This window comes from Lytechinus pictus, chromosome 8, assembly GCF_037042905.1.
Source record: "Lytechinus pictus isolate F3 Inbred chromosome 8, Lp3.0, whole genome shotgun sequence".
NCBI lineage: Eukaryota > Metazoa > Echinodermata > Echinoidea > Temnopleuroida > Toxopneustidae > Lytechinus > Lytechinus pictus.
Window position 1 is genome coordinate 38,725,500 of NC_087252.1, and position 18,031 is coordinate 38,743,530.

Here is an 18,031-nt window from a genome sequence, read left to right on the forward strand (position 1 = left end):
TTGTTATGTCATGTACGTAATAAATGATGCATTTTAATATTAAAAAAGCCACCAATTGCCTCGACAGTATTATATACAATGTTAATAGGGACAAAGGAAAATCACATGAGTGAGTACTAGAATACATATTACTAGTATTAAGATAAGCGAGTGTAATACTGACTAAAAACATAATTTTTAACGAAATATAAATGCAATTTATGTGATGAATGTTGTATTTTGACATTAAAAATGGCCGCCATAGGCCCATTATACATTGTGTACAATGCGATTTGAGAAATTAATTTAAATAAACTATAAAATGCATGTAATTGTGATCACCGAGTAAAATAATGTCTGAAAACATGTTTTCTAGCAAAACATGTCATTTCTTTTGTCATGCATGAGATAAATGCTGTATTGTGAAATTCAAAATGGCCCCTGTAGCCCCTAACAGTATTATCTACAATGTAAATGGGGACATGTAATTTTGTAAGAATTTGGATTTACTTGACTATGGAATCCATAAAATCCTGCTCCTGTTGTATGATAAAACATTATTTGAAAACGTGATTTTTATGAAATATAGCATTTCTTCTGCCATATAAGTGATTAATACTGTATTTTGACATTAAAAAAAAGCTCATACAAGCCCTAATTAAAATATAATACATGCGTATAGGGAATCTACTTTTTACCAGAATGAGAATCATAGAATGCATGTAACTATGATGTACGAGTAAAAATATTGTCTCAAACATGATTTCTAAATAAATACATCATATATTAGTCATGGAGGTAATAAATGCTGTACTTTGAAATTCAAAATGGCTGCCATAGGTCCTAAAAGTATTATGTACATTGTAATTTGGGACATATAATTTTGACAGAATTTGGCTTTGCTTGACTATAATTATGATGTAAGAGTGAAATATTGTCTAAAACCATGGTTTCTAACGAGGTATATCATATCTGGTGCATTTAAGGTGATAAATGCTGCATTCTGAAATGGAAAATGGCCGCCATGGGCCCTTATTGTATTATGTACAATTTGAATGAGGACAGATAATTTTCACAAAAGAGCATATGGCGGCCATTTTGAATTTTGAAATAAACATTTAACACCTAAATTTTAGATGATATGATTTATTTCGTTAGTAATCATGTTTTCAGACAATATTTCACTCATACAACACCATTAAGTCAAGTAAAGCCAAAATCTGTTAAAATCATTTGTCCCCATTCACATTGTACATAATACTGTTGGGGCATGTAGCGGCCATTTTGACTTTCAAAATACAGTAATTATCACCTACCTGGCAGAAGAACTGATATATCTTGTTAGAAAATATGTTTTCAGACAATATTTTACTCATAGATCACAATTACGTGCATTTATGGTGTTCACTCGTGTGAAAATTTATTTCCTAGTTCGCATTGTACATAATACAATCAATGTCTATGGCGGCCATTTTGAAAGTCAAAATACATTATTGAACCCAAACTTTAAACCTGAATGATATATTTCGTAAAAAATTGTGTTTTTTAGGCAGTATCCCATTTATTCATCACAAATAAATGTATTTCAGAGCTCACTCTTACGATTTCTTTGGTCCTCTTTCTCATTGTACATAATACTGTTAGGGCCTTTGGCGGCCATTTTGAATATCAATATACAGTATTTATCATATACATGACATATTAAATACTATATTTCATTAGCAATTGTGTTTTAAGTCAGTATTCCACTCATTTCTCTTAATAATATGCATTATAGTGCTCACTCTTGCGATTTTTGTTGGCCCCTTTGCCATAGAAAATAAAACTATTTGGGCCAGTGGCAGCACCTTGGATTTACCTGATTTACCTGATCGTTGGACTAGATACAATATATTGAGAACTTCTGACGATGAGAGACGATTAAAATGTAAGTTTATTGAACATTTTGTTCATTGCCTGGACTTCACTGGTGACAGAAATGACATTTTAATAAAGGCAACTTTATACTTGCTCCTCTGTGGGAAATGTCATCCTAGTCCCACTTATACTCTTTTCGAGCTGTCTCTACCTCACTCCAGTAGTGTGTTGTGATTCTATTTCATTCTTGGCCGTACAGGATTATTTGTGGAATTTAATTCCCCTGGATTATTCCTCTTAATTAATCCCTCAACAATGGCTAATACAAGTATATCAAAGAACCTTGTCAAGGAAGCACTCAAGGACGATGATGTGCTGGCCTACATAAAAGGCGCGATAATGGAAGCCCTAGATTCCAAGTTCGACGAACTCATTAAACGCCTTGACACCCAAGATGGATCAATATTGGAACTCCACAACAGGATTAACATCATTAAAAGTAGCCTAGCTAATCTACAAAAGAAACAACAGAAATGTGAGGAGAGAAATAAATGGTTAGAAAAACAACTTAATGATCAGGAGCAATATTCAAGGAGAAATTGTGTCCGTCTCTTCGGAGTACCTGAAAAGGAAAATGAGAATACCAGTCAGAGAGTTTGTGAATAGCGCAGCAACAACTTGGTGTGGATCTTCATCTTCAGGACATCGGTAGGAGCCATCGAGTACCACGTCGCACTGATCCCGCGCCTAATGAAAGAAGTGACGTTAAACCGAGAGCAATTATCATCAAGCTTACATCATATCAACATAGACAAAAGTTACTGCTGAATAGAAGGAAACTGAAGAGCACCAAAATGAGTCTGCATGAGGATTTGACAAAGACTAATCGTTCACTTCTATGGGAAGTCTTGAACGCCACCAAAGTACAAGGATCGAACATCCTCGGAGCATGGTCTACCAATGGAAGAATAATTGTATCGGTGAAGACTAACAATGGTTCAATGAAGAGACAGGTAAATAGCAAACTGAAGAGGACATCCTTGCCATCGGTTGATGTGCTTTTTCCTGTCTTCTTTTTAGACCTGTGTATTCAACTTTATCTTTCCAACCAGTTACATGTACACAACAGACACTAGACAGTCATTTTTTTTCTTTATATACTATCGTACCTGAAATTGAATTGTTTGAAGACATTCCTGTGTTATTATTTGATTTCTGTGGATCAACTTTTGAAGGTACTGAAATTTGCATTGTATTTATATTGAATTTATTGAAAACACTTCAACTCTGTTGTATTGATAATGAATTCGCTAGATATATTTTTATTACATTCATTGGAATTATTTTCATATGTTACTCATAGAGACATTCTGGCCTCAGTGAAGGCTTCATTTATTTGTATCTAATTAATTGAAGATTTTTTTCTTCTATTTACTTAATGAATTGTATGGAAACATTCCAAAGGCAGGTTATGATATTTAATTCATTGAATTCGTTTTATTTTTTACTGTGTGTTACATGGTTGTGGATGTCATGGCATACATGTAGTGTTACTACATTCTATTATTAATTCTATGTTACGAGATTTATAATTATCCAATGACATCTCGAATACACAAAATAACTGTTTCATACTTGTAGTTATTTCATTATTTTCATAATATGAAACTGATAGAGACAGCTTGGCCGTAGTGAAGGCTTCATTTATTTGTATATAATTAATTGAAATATTTTTTTATTTATTTACTTAATGAATTATATATGGAAACATTCCAAAGGCCGGTTATGATATTTAAATGATTGAATTCTATTATTAATTCTATGTTATGAGATATATAATTGTCCAATGACCTCTCGAATACACAAAATAACTTTAGACCTGTACTTATATCATAGAACCAATATTTTACTATATTTATGCCTTATTTGTTATGATTCCACACTTTGAAGGCACTTTTATATATATATATATATATATATATATATATATATATATATATATATATATATATATATATATATGTATGTATTGGAATCATTGACAGTATCGTCATGATGTATTGTATACTATATAATATTGAAGGCCTTGAGGACTTATATTTCATATTGAATTCATTGAAAATATTTTCCCCCTATAATGCAATATCATGGGCATATATAAATGTACAATACTCTGTTTAGATCTTGTGGTCGGTCACCTAGTTCTTTATTTAATTTTTTTCTAAAATCTATATCCAGGTCAATGAACATCTTGCTTTATATATTCATTGACACGTCAGTGTATGTAATTATATGATATACTTTTATTTCTGTTACTAATTGTATATATGTGTGTGTTTGTGTGTGAGTGATTGATAATGTCAACATATAACCCCTCCCTACTTGGCAATTTAACTGATACTACGCCTGTTGAACCCTTTGATGATCATGATTTCAGCTATATCGATAATCTAGACCCAGACGATAATTTCTATACATTTGTTCAAAATACTGGCTGTGTGATGAATTCAATAATAGTGCAATCGTTAAAAATAAAATTTTTTTTAGTATGCTTCACTTTAATTCAAGAAGTTTGTTAAGAAACTTTGATGCTATTAGTTCTTTTATATCTCGACTCGATTTTTAATTGTCTGTTTATGGTTTTAGTGAGACCTGGATGCATGATAAAACCCCATCATTTTTCAACTTAAAGGATTATTGTTTATATCATAATGATAGACCCGACAGAAGAGGTGATGGCGTTGCCCTACTTATTCACAATTCATTTAATGTTAAGATAAGAAATGATATAAGTTTTTCAAATTATCTATGTGAATATCTATTCTTAGAAATTATATTGTGTAATTGGAAGAATATAATTATTGGTATTATTTATAGAGACCTGCATACACCTATACAGAATTTTAATGATGATATTGAATAATATTTTGAAAAATTATCCTGTGAAAATAAAAATGTTTATATTAAGGGTGATTTCAATATCAATTTTCTTAAAATTAGCTCAAACAACCTCATTAATAATTTTGTAAACCTTTGATATGATAATGCATTTCGCCCGCTTATTGATAAACCAACGCGTATTACCACAAAATCTGCAACTCTTACTGACAATATTTTAACCAATGTACATTCTTCTTCAATTCAGTCTGGAATTTTCTATAGCGATATTACAGATCATCTGCCTATCTTCCAAATTACCGACATAGATTGTGAACAAGTTACATCCCATGTTCCTTCACCAATAATACATAAATCAGATTTAGCTTCGATTAACAACCTAAAAAATGACTTATCTGGTATTGCTTGGGATGAAGTCCTAGCTTCTGAGGATATTAATAATGCCTACAGCCGATTCATAAATTATTTTAGGATTGCTTATGATAAAAATTGTATATCAAAAGGAAGAAAAAATAAAAAACATCTGATACGTAAGCCGTTGATAACAAAGTCTTTATTGAAATGTATACATAAGAAAGATAGAATGTACAAAACTTTTTTCCAAAATAGAACTCAATCACGGAAAAATCACTTAAAATTTATCGAACTAAATTAAATTCTATTCTCAAAAAGGCCAAAAAACAATATTATTGCAACTTGTTGCACAAACATAAAAATAATTTATCTAAATTATGGATTACGATTAATGATGTACTTGGCAGAAATAAAAAACAAAATATTTCAAATTACTTTATTAAAGATGGAACAAAAATAACTGACAGTCATGCCATCGTTGAAGAATTTAATTCATTTTTTACCAATATTGCTTCCATTATTATAAAAGATAATGCTGTACTGTCAACTGAACATTTTCTTCTTTTCTTTCAGAACAATGCCACAACTCCATCTTTTTGAACCCTACAAACGATACTCATATTATTGAAGTTGTAAAACATTTAAAAGCAAGTATTAAAAAGTTCAGGGTTCGATGGCATTAGTCAGTCTGTAATTAAACACATCATACATTTCATTACAAAGCCTCTTGTACATATAATAAATCTTTCATTTTCTTCTGGTAAATTTCCCAAAGACATGAAAGTTGGCAAGATTATTCCGATCTTCAAAAAAGGAGACCCTCATTTATTTTCTAATTACAGGTCAATAACATTACTTTCTTGTTTTTCCAAGATTTTAGAAAAGTTAATGTATATTAGACTTATAAGTCATATTAATAAAAACACCCTTGTGAACAATTCCCAATATGGTTTCAGATCAAATTCATATTGTGATATGGCACTTATTGACCTCCACGACCATCTCCTTAATAATATGGATAAAAACTTAAATTCATTTGGTATATTTCTTGATCTTAGTAAGGCGTTTGATGTAATTAATCATAATATTTTACTTTCTAAACTTTATCATTTTGGTATACGTGGTGTTGCGTTTAAGTGGTTAAAGGATTATTTATCTGATCGTTTCAATTATACTGTATATAATAATGCTGTCTCTCGTCATGATAGGGTCCAGTGTGGAGTCCCCCAGGGCTCCACACTGGGCCCTCTCTTGTTTTTGATATATATTAATGATTTATGCAATGTTACTGATTTTTTTCATTTTGTCCTCTTTGCAGATGACACAAACTTAATTGCTTCCAATTTTTATTTTGATATTCTAGTGAAAAATACAAATGAAGAATTAATTAAGATTACGAGTTGGTTCCAAGCCAATAAATTAGTAATAAACAATGATAAGACAACCTTTATGTATTTTAGTAAAGATCATACAAAACATTGTATTTCAGATGTTAATATATTCATGAATGGAATCCCTTTGAGTACTTCAAAAACCACTAAATTTCTTGGAATTACTTTGGATGATTCATTATCCTATAACAACCATCGTTCTATTATATCTAATAAAATTGCAAAAAATGCTGGAATTCTTTTTAAACTTAGTAGCTTATTGGCACAGAAAGAGTTATTTATGATTTATAATAGTCTTACCTTACCTTATCTCCAATATTGTTTGGGCAAATACTGGAACAACAAAATTGGAACCTTTCATAAATTGCAAAAGAAAATTCTAAGAATATGTACGAATTCACCTTTTAAATCTCATTCACGACCTTTATTTTTCCGTCTTAAACTTGAAATATATATGACATTCATAAATTTCAGATTGCATCTGTGATGTTCCGAACAGTTAGTAACATAATCCCTTGTAACATCTCCCAAATGTTTCTCATAAATCGTTCAGTTCATTCTCATAATACTCGGTCAAGCAATAAATTTCATTATCCCCAAGTTTAATCCAAAATTCTACTTAATTCATCAAGGCATCGTGCCCCTCGTATATGGAACAATCTTTGTGATAATATTAAGTGTTCAACTACATAAACTTCATTTAAAGCCAAGTTAAAAAACGTGTATATAAGTGAATATTCAAAATATTTTTTTTCTGCCTAATTCTACACTTACCCCGATTGTCCCCATCACCCTTGTATGTATGCTGGTGATTGCTGATCATGCTGTGTGTATATTTTTCATTTGATTTTCATATGTATTTTACCTTGTTTTACTGGGAGCTACAACTCACAAGTTGTTATGAACTTTTCAGTAGTTTCCGTTTTTCTCTGATACATGTAATGTTCATTCTTGTACATATTGTATATTGTTTTTTTTTATATTGGTGAGAAAATGAAATTGAACTTGAACTTGAACTTGAACTATTTTGAATATTAAATACAAATTTTTCCCCATACATGATATAATAAATGATATATCCTGTTAGCATTGATGATTTTCATATATTACTTCGTCCATAGATCACAATTACTTGCAGTTTAGGGATCATTTTTTTGAAAAATTGATTTTCTCTATTCATATTGTACATGATAAGGTATACAGAGGTCTGTGGCGGCCATTTCGAATATCAAGAAAGAAATATTTTGTCAAAAAATGCTTTTTTCAGAGAGCATTTCACTCCTGCACGACAATATCATACATTTCATGGCCAATTTGCTGGCAATTTTATGATTTTCATGGGTAATATGCATATTTTGGCGGCCATATTTGATTTTGCCAATTTGCGGAAAATGCTCAAGGTTACACGAGTGGAATCATTCAGATTCGTAGTCAGCACCCTCGAATTGACAAGAAACCATCAAAAAATATTGTATATATGAAAAAACGAGGTTAAGCCTCTTCTATCCTGGACTAGTACAAGAAAGCCTACTTTCGAAGCCCGATAATATTCTTAAAGGGGTGGTCCGGGCTGAAAGTATTTACAGCTTAATAAATAGAGTAGAATTCACTGAGCAAAATGCCGAAAATTTCATCAAATTCGGATAACAAACAACAAAGTTATTGAATTTCAAAGTTTAGTAATATTTTGTAAGAACAGTCGTCATGAATATTCATTAGGTGGGCTGATGATGTCACATCTCCACTTGTTCTTTTGTATTTTATTATATGAAATAAGGTTTATTCAAATTTTTTCCTCCAAGAACTAGAAAAGTTGGATTGACAACTGATTTAGTGCATTAGATATTTATTGCTGCAACTTATTTCATTATAAGGGAGACATATTATTCACACAAGTATGAAATAATGAAAAAAATATGATTTTATGTAATAACATAAGAAAACGGAAAGTGGAGATGTGACATCATCAGCCCACCTAATGAATATTCATGACAACTGTTTTCACAAAATATTGCTAAACTTTAAACTTCAATAATTTTATTATTTGTTATCCAATTTTGATGAAATTTTCGGCGTTTTGCTCAGTGAATTCTACTCTAAGTATTAAGATATAAATATTTTCAGCCCGGACCATCCCTTTAAGCAAAGTACTAAGCTGGTAAGCAGTGAAAAGGCACAAAGCTTGCATTTCTGTGTTAACAGGTTAGGTAGCTTATAAGCTTCCGACAGATCTTTGATTTGTCATGCAATACGTGTGGGTACGGTCTGGGTCTATGTTGCAATTGGGTTTCATATTAGGTTAAGGATAGGGTTGAAGTTGGTCATTCCATTTTTGTGTGGAATTTATAGCGGAGCAATCTTTTCGGAGGGGGAGGGGGGGGGGGGTGGCATGTACAATCACCCCCCCCCCACTTTTCAAGACAGAAAATATATTTTTTTGAAAGAGGTCTTGAACACCATTTTGTCTCCCAACTACCGAAAAATTTGCTCGCTCGACTTGCTTTCTCTCTCATATTGATATTAACTGCAATTCAATGATTTATAGCAATCGAAAACAAAATCGTTATAGGCCTTTTTTGAGCGATTGTAGTAGTATGTAGATGTACGGTTATATGACCCCGTATGTATGGCCCCTTGGTGTTAGTAAATTGTGTCCCCAAAATTTTAAGTTTTCAGGTCAATATATTGCTACCCCCCCACCTCCCACTGCTCGGACCGGATCTACGTCAGTGGTCATGGAATCCCATACGGAACCCATCATTAGACTCGAACATGATCAAAGTAAAGATCGCGAGGTGACTCTGAGCCACGTGATGTGCTCTTACGGCGCAGTCACATTTCTCATATGACGGTCGTGCGGTCGAAAACCGCTGTTTTAACATTTTTGGTACTAGCTACAAAGATTTTAATAAAAATGAATAAAACGGCAGTCTGCCCCCCCCTGACGAGCCACAACCCATGCAAAGGACGTATCCCTGCCCCCCCCCCCCCCTGACGAGCTTGAAAGACCTTTTTTGCCCCCTTTTTTTTTTCTTTTGCTTGTCAATTTTTTTTCTGGTACGAAATCCTTCATTTGTGTGTGTAAAGTGTATAAAGTGATGATGTTCGAGTAACCATACCTAAATCACTGTGGACAATTAAGATCCCTATACCATGTATACGGCATTTGTTTTCCCAAGTGGGATATTACTCTTCTAATTGGATATTCAGTTCCCTATGCTCATGTAGGCCTACACGGAGATTCGAACTACCTATACGGACGATTGGTTCCAATCAGTGGGCATTATGACCTGGAAAACCTATCGCAAAGTGGTAACGCGAAGCTCTTCAGTAAGCTGACAATAAAAACTCACTCAAGTTGAAACGCCACACCCACGCCCTGCTGTCTTCAATGAGCCTTTACTATTTATATTTCTTTATTATAGTTGCCTAGTCATGTTGTACAGATGAAGACATTTCGCGCCTACGTTCTGCATCAAAATTATTCTCGCAGTTAGGTAAAGTTTGGTACTTGACGATGGGTTCTTTCAAAACAATACTTGGCGTTCTGCTTTGGTTTTTACAAATCGCGCAAGGGAGAGGGAGTAATATTTTGATATACACATCATATGGCGCAGGAAGTCATTTTATGTGTGCAGCTGATATCGGCAACGAGCTAAAGCGGCGCGGCCACAACGTCACTGTCATAATTAGCAATGCCTATGAGAATAGGTCAAAGGAAGAACAGTACAAAGACTTACAATTTGAAATCTTCAAGCACAGGGTGCCGGTTGAAGAAGTGTGGAGGAGGCATGAACTTATTACAAAGGGGGTCTTCAAAGGAACTTGGCGTCAAGAGAGCTGGTCTAGGTTGACTGAAGCTATCAACGAGTATATTGGTGATTGTGAGGATTTGTTCAACGACAAGGAACTTCTGCAAAGACTTCGTCAAGCTCAGTTTGATGTTGCCTTGGTTGATCCTTATTTTCCGTGCACGTTGTTTGTAGCTGAGTATGCTGCCAAAAGACACGTGTCGATCATGGCTACCTCGTGGTCACACCTTGCTAGAGACAATGGGAACCCTTCAAACGCTGCCTACATGCCAGAGATGAGCCTTGGTTTCACAAATCAGATGACCTTGATCCAAAGGGCTATCAACTGTATAATGGTTTTAATTAATGAATTGATGAAAAGAATGACCTATGTCTTTTCACCCATCCAGGATGCCCATGGAATCTGCCCAGGGCTTCGTCCCAGTGACCTCTATCAAAGGTCGCAACTGCTCCTTGTCAATGTTGATTTCGCCTTTGAGTTTCCGGTTCCTGTCATGCCGAACCTGATACCAGTTGGTGGCATTAGTACGAGACCAGCAAGCAGTCTAACTCAGGTTAGTATTCTATAAGCAATAAGAGCAGAGCAGTGCCATTTTGCACAGGGGAGACCCTGGCAGCTAGGGGTAGGGGAGAGGGGGGAGGGTGGGTGGGTTGGGTGGCAACCCTTATGATTTTTTGTAAGAAAAGGTTGAGAGGAGAACAATTATTTTTTTGTCTTTTCCGCATCTGTCTAATAATTCATTGTTTGAGATGGAATATTATTTGAGGAGTGTATATGGACTTTGAGGCTATAGCAATATATAGGTTTGGTAGGCCAGCATGGACCCACTGGTTAGGCCTACATTACGCCACTGGCGGATAAGGGGGGAGGGGGCAAAGCCGACCCGTGCCACCCCCCCCCCGAGAGGCACAACTAAAAATTTAATGCAAAAATTCCATTGAAACAGAAATGTGCCCCTTTTTTGCTTGTCTTTTTTTGGACGAAATACCCATAATATTTTAATTAAAAACCCATTTTTTTGCTTGTCAAATGTTTTCGTGGACGAAATACCCTTAGTTTTTTGTTAAAAACCCCTTTTTGGCTTTTCAAATATTTCCTCGGGAAAATGTGCCCCTCCCCCTCTATTGGAAAATCCCGGATCTGCCCCTGCATTACGCCTATATCCTTTAAAACGAACAGCTAGGGTAAGGGCCACTAACCTAATTATAAAACAGGATGGCAAAATATATTCATTCGACCCAGCCCATCGCATTTTTTCCCTTCATATTGCTGATTGACTAAAGTGTATGAATATAAATATGATTAAGCATTAATACTGATCGTGCTGATTATAGGAAGGGCGGTCACACTTTTGTAATTCCGAAGGTTCGTAACTCCGAAACACGTACATTACCTATACCTCGATGTTCGTTAATCCGATAACGAAAAAGGGTTCGTTAATCCGAAGGCTCACTCGTTAATCCGAAAACGAAGATGGAGGAAGTGCACTCTATAAAGACGCATCTCAGTAAAGATGCGTTGCCATGACTGCAAGATGACATTTGACGGTAAGGTCCTCAACCCCTTCCCCGCTATACGCCAACTGCTCCCAAGATATACTTATGAGAAAAATCTAGGAGTATCTTAGTGTTAGAGGAGGGGGTAACTAAAGTCACTCCTACCATATCAACTCGGAGTAACGCCTTGTTTGTAATAAATTGACCACTTTATCCTTGATCACTTTATTTATTTACAGTGTATTCTCAGCTTAACTTAAAAGTTAAGCTGAGAATACACTGTAAATATTAGATTAGATACAAATTTTGACGAGACAGCTAAGATGCATAGAGCAGTATTAGTTTTAAAAAAGTTGCTAGCGATGAAAAAATATGTTGACTTTGTTATATGACAATTTAATTTGTGGCAGATTTCGATATTCAGAATATGTCTTATTTTAACCCCCACCCCTTATAGGCGAGCGGCGAGAGGCCAAAATTTGGGACTTTAATCCCCCCGACTGGATCAAAGCAAAAACATGCATCATTTTGAAGGAAATTTTCTGAATTTTTTAGAACTGAGAATTAAAAGTGTCGCACAGTGTAGCTTCACCATGGAAACCAGCCTTGAATAGGCCACGCCCATTTTTGTGATAAATGCAAAGCAGTAACTTATCATTTATATTTGTTAATTAATTACACTAATTCATATATGAATATAGACTTTACGAGGATAAAATCACTACAGATTGAATGATATGATAACGGCTAGCAACCAAATATATATTTCATTTATATTTGATTTCAAAACTGTTGCCTAGCAACATTTTTTCCCTAGCAACCATATTCATTTTTCAATATTCTCTTATTTTTTTACCAGATTAATTAATTTTATCATTTTTTTTTTTTTTTAATTTGTAAAAACTAATGAAGAAGGTGAATTTTGATGAAAAAGGGATAAAAGAGGAAGACTAGGATGCATAATGCATTAATGATCATGAAAAATTACATTATTGCCATGTTTGATTAACCCCTGCATGTGACGGATATCACTAATATGTTTGTGTGTATTTACGACTATATCGGCATCATTTTATGGATTTTATAATATTGTTATAAATGATTCTTAGATACCCTGCTGTGTCATGTTATCTGTTCTAATCTAAATAATAGAGTACTTCATAGATTTTTCCGTTACCTATGGAAACCATTGTGTTGCCTAGCAACAGCATTTTCCCTAGCAACAATCACTTTTTGGTGATATTTCAAGCCTGTAACCTCCCCAAAAATTTCCTTTTTGGTCCTCAAAATGCATCTTATACTTTTCTAAGCATTTATGACAATTAGTTTCACCCATCTGGTCAGGCAGTCGGCATATTGAGAGAGGGCATGGCTGTATGCAGAATTTTTTTCATTGGGGTGGCAAAACGATTAAAAAAATTCCAAGAAACAAAGCTAGGGAGCGAAGCTACTGAGTTTGGCAAGGGGCGCTTTTTCATAGTAAATTGAAAGATATCTTGCACACTTTTGGTGAATTTTGTGAAAATTTTCATTTTAAAAATGTTACTTTTCACAGCATACGGCAATGGGAAATGGGTAGTTTGTTATTTGGACCTTTTTATTGTACATGTTAGGAAGGGAAATACATATCCAAGACCATTCAATAAGTCTTAAAGTGTCTGCAATGGGAAAATTAAATTATTTATCAGTATGGCAAATATAATTACTAAACTGTAGTGATTGTGAACTCAAAAGCTAATTACTTTTGGGGGTACCTACTAAAATGTGTAAATCACAATGCTCTATCAAAGTTTTTATCTGCAATTCTGGCAATTTTCCTGTGTTGCAAGGTTTTTTTTCTCTCCCCCCCTTTTTTTTATCATACCAATGCATGGGCAATGGGACAGTTAACACAATAGACTACTTGCAGACCTTCAAGCTGTATTGCCGGTTTATCTGCACAACCTGGTGAAAAAAAGCTTTCCAGTGATCACCTGCCCTGATTTAAACACAGATCAAGAGATCTTCAGTATGTCGTAAATCTATCAAGTAGACAACAAAAATTACTATAATCTGAGCCTGTTGCTCACTAAAACCGGTTAGTCCCTATACATTATTTATGGGCATTACTGATTTCAGCAGTTAATTAGCAGGTCAAATATCTGTTTAAGTAGAATTAATTAGGAGCAGGCCTCTCATCAAGCTAACGGGCAAAGTCCTAACCATTGAACTTAAGAGTATTTCTTGAAGTTCTTTCTATAAACCTCCTAACCAATCTTCCTCCCTTCCCCGAAAAGCCACCTCCGATCGAGGAAATGTAATTATTGGGGATTTAAACAGTCACAGCATTATCTGGGGGTATGGATAAACCAATGAGATGGAAAACTTGAGGAGAACTGGTCAGATGCAAATCAGATTGCATCACCGAACAAAATGTGAGAAGGTTGTGCTTGACCCTCTCCCGCACACTCAACATCGACCGATTGGGCTGAAAGTGAATGCAGACATCACTCCACGCACAGTTCCCTTTCACAGACGTTTCACCCTGAAGAAAGCAATCTGGGAGCAGTTTGTCATAGATCCGAATACCTACCCACAGGATCTTCCAGCACTCCGAACTCATTACGACACATTTGGAAAGCTGTTGAAGAAATCATCACATAAAAATATTCCACGAGGATGCCGTACAAACTATTCTCCTGGCTTGACGGATGACGAAGCTGCTGTACAATAAAATTTTCAGGAGCTTTGAGAATTACCCCTTTGGTGCCGATACACTTGAATGTGGGGGGAAATAGACAACTGCAATTATGGAATTAAAAAAAAAGAAAGTGACAGTGATTAAACAAATCAATGGATATGACTCACTACAGCAGAAAAGCCAGGAAAACAATTCGGATCATTGAAAACGAGTATGCGAATCTCAAACTATACCCCTAGTGACCACCGACCAAGTGACCCACTATCTTCTTGTGTACAGTCATGGTCACCCTATTTATTGCCCGCGAAGGGCCAACCTCCCTAAAAGAGCAGAGACAGCGTCCCAACTGAAGAGTCATTTGAAAACACAAGACAATTCAGCATGAACGTCTTGTCTGCTTGTGCTATGCTATTAAAGAAAATAATGAAGAGCAACAAGGAACCTGGATTAGATGTCCTCTGTGAGCAGATCACACTTCTTGGACCTGTTGCAGCCCAATGGCTGCTGACATATTAATCGACTGTTTGCATGAAAAAAATATGGCAAGAGGAAATTGAGGGTAGTTGCCTAACTCGAGCTAGGCAAAGACCCAATCAGCCCAAGGAGTTACAGAACTATCTCTCTACTCTGTCACACACACAATCCCTTTGAAAGGCTCCTGCTTAACCGCATTGCTCCCTTTGTGACTGAGTTCCTCATTCAAGTAGGCAAGATTCAGGCCAGGAAAGTCCTTTACTTATCAAGTAGTGAATCTGACTCAGTACATCAGATGGTTTGAGGAAGGTCTGAACACTGGAGCAGCCTTTGTTGACTTCTCTGCAGCTTATGAACCAGTTAATCATAGGGTAGGCCTACTTACGAGGAAAGTCATTGTGATGACAAAGGACGTCGAGTTGACAAGGCTAATTCAGAACATGCCCCCAAACCGGTTGTTTGTGAATCTCAGTGGTTCCAGCAGCAAATGGTGGAGGCAGAAAAATGGTCCCCCACAAAGAAGTGTCCTTGTCCAAATACACAAACGACCAACTAATCCACCCAAACACCAAGAGCTACCTATGCTGATGAACTGTGCATTGCCTCAGAAAAGCAGAAGAGGTGGAAAAAACATTCAGTGATGCTCTGGCATACCTGACTCTTTACTATCCAGAGAAAACCCAACTTAGCGTCTTCCATCTTAACAATAGAGATGCAGACCGGAAACTGCAGGTCAGATGGTGTTGAAACTTGAAAGTGAATGAAACATGCCAGCAAGCCTGCCTACCTTGACGTCACTATTGCGTACAAAGAACATATTGCCGAGACAAAGGCAAATGCTGGAGAAAGGAACAACATCAAAAAGAGGCTTGCTAACACGATATGGGGAACAGATGCCAAATAATCCGTTCAAAAGCTCTGCTGTCTGCTTCAAGTTTAACCCAATCCTGAATGCTGCTTGCAGAGCAATTTCCGACTGTCCGCTACCAAAAGAGAAGATGATCTTTACCTAGTGTGTGGCACAGTCCCCCACACATAGAGGTATCAGAATGGGTGGAAAAACAAGCAAAGAAAAATATGTCCTTCTTCCACTCTTTAACTATGAACCTGCCAAAAAGAGACTCGAATCCTTCACTTCACTTGACTGAATCCCTTGATGGCTATGCACACAATCAAAGGATCCCCCTATAATGGTCAAATCACCTCCAGTCTGTGACGCAAAAGCTTTCCATGTGACCTAGCGAATCACGCCCCCAGGTTCAAGTGACGAATGGTCATCCTGACTATGTCTTAATCGCCTATGGTCTGGATCAGGAAGGTGCAAGTCCTTAATATGCAGTTCGGGGCTACAGCAGGGATGCAGACACTATCTACGACTGAGGGGAGGATCAGACAGTGCATCACCTTTTGGTCTGCACCCCCCCCCCCACCAGAGCCGTGCGCTTCCAAAGATCTGGGGCCCGTTTCATAAAGAGTTACAACTATTGTAACTTTGCCATTATGGCAACTACCATGGCAACCGTGATTCTGATTGGCTGATGAGCCCTGTTACCATGGTAGTTGCCATAATGGCAAAGTTCCAACAGTTGCAAGTCCTTTATGAAACGGACCCCTGGAGTCGTTCAACCCAAAAGCCAGATCTTGCTTGAACCCTCTACTACACAGGACTTGTGTAGTGACCCGAGAAGATGGGCACAGAGCAAATATTGCCCTTTAAAACCATGCAGTATACTATGACCAAAGAGAGCCTAGGTGTGCAGGAGTTTGTCTCTCCAAAAGGTGGCTTTTTAAGGGGGTATGTAGATATGGGGTAAGATTGTTAGCATCGAATGTCTTTGCTCATTCACTGGCAAATTGTAATTTTCACCTTAAAACACTAACAATCAGAATATAGGCACCTTTTCAGCAAAGTTTTAGCCTAACCGACAACCCCTTCAGGAACCAATTAAGTCCCTGCTCCCTCCCCCATCCAACAACCCTTGAGCAAATAATCATTTCCCCCCAAATGTCAGATTACCATAAATATGTGTCTTCTACCAGTAAGATAATTAATGACAAACTTCTTCTTAGGTCACTAAAGATGTCATGTCCTGTTAATGGTACAAGAATTACATGAAATTTTCCTGTGAAAAGACTCTCGTGCAGTGGCAAAGGCAGTGGCAGTTCGTAGCTCTGGTAGGAGGGAGCAGACACAAAAGTGTTGTATCCTATGATCATCCTTACAGTTACAGGTAGTTTCTCCTTCCCTATTGTAGCCCCATAGGCGATTCAAACAAGATCTGGGGGGCGTTTCATGAAAGGACTTGTCGGACGTTTTATCCGACAAGTCCCATTTTATCCGACAGTTACCATAGTGACAGTACCTCTCAGCCAATCAACATCAGAGAAAGATGTCAGATCTGACAACTTGTCGGATGAAAATGTTGATGAAACACTCCCCAGGTAGGCCATTCTTCACTTGGACCTGGATAGTGATGTACTAAGTCCATAGGTGAGATTGTGCATCACAGACTGGAGATTGTTAGACCAGAGGGTGACGCTTTCATGCGTGCAGAGTCATCAAGGGATTCTGTTGAGCGGAGAAAACTGTGTCTAGATTTGAGTCTCTTGGCAGGTTCATGGTTGACGAGTGGAATACTATGTTCTTGATTTTTTTTTCTTTCATCTGTGCTGATGACTTCTCTTCTGACGTACGGTGGGGCAATAATACAGAGTAGGTAAAGATTACCCACTTCTGTTAGTCGCAAGCAGCCAGTGATGGCTCTGCAAGCTCCATTCAAGACTTGGGGTCAATAAAGCACCAAGGGCTGCATACTCAGCAGTGGAGAAGCATAGAGCAAGAGCTGTGGTACAGATAGATTTGGCATCTGTCAATTCCCAATCTGTCTCCCAGCTTCTTCAGAATGATATTCCTTGCTCCAAATTTTGCATTTGTTTTGGCAGCATGTTCTTTCTATGAAAAAAGGTCTAGAATGACGCCAAGGTAGGTTGGCTTGTTACCACCTGACCCTCAGTTTTTGATCTGCTCTCTGTTTTTAAGGTGGAATACACTCTTATTTGGGGGTCTTTTTGGATTGGCTCAGAGATTA

The 18,031-nt window shown here is 36.4% G+C and overlaps 1 pseudogene; it reads left to right on the forward strand.

Moving 5' to 3' along the window:
- Positions 1 to 1,819: 1,819 nt before the first annotated feature.
- Positions 1,820 to 14,984, forward strand: LOC135155307 (uncharacterized; annotated as a pseudogene).
- The last annotated feature ends 3,047 nt before the right edge of the window (positions 14,985 to 18,031 follow it).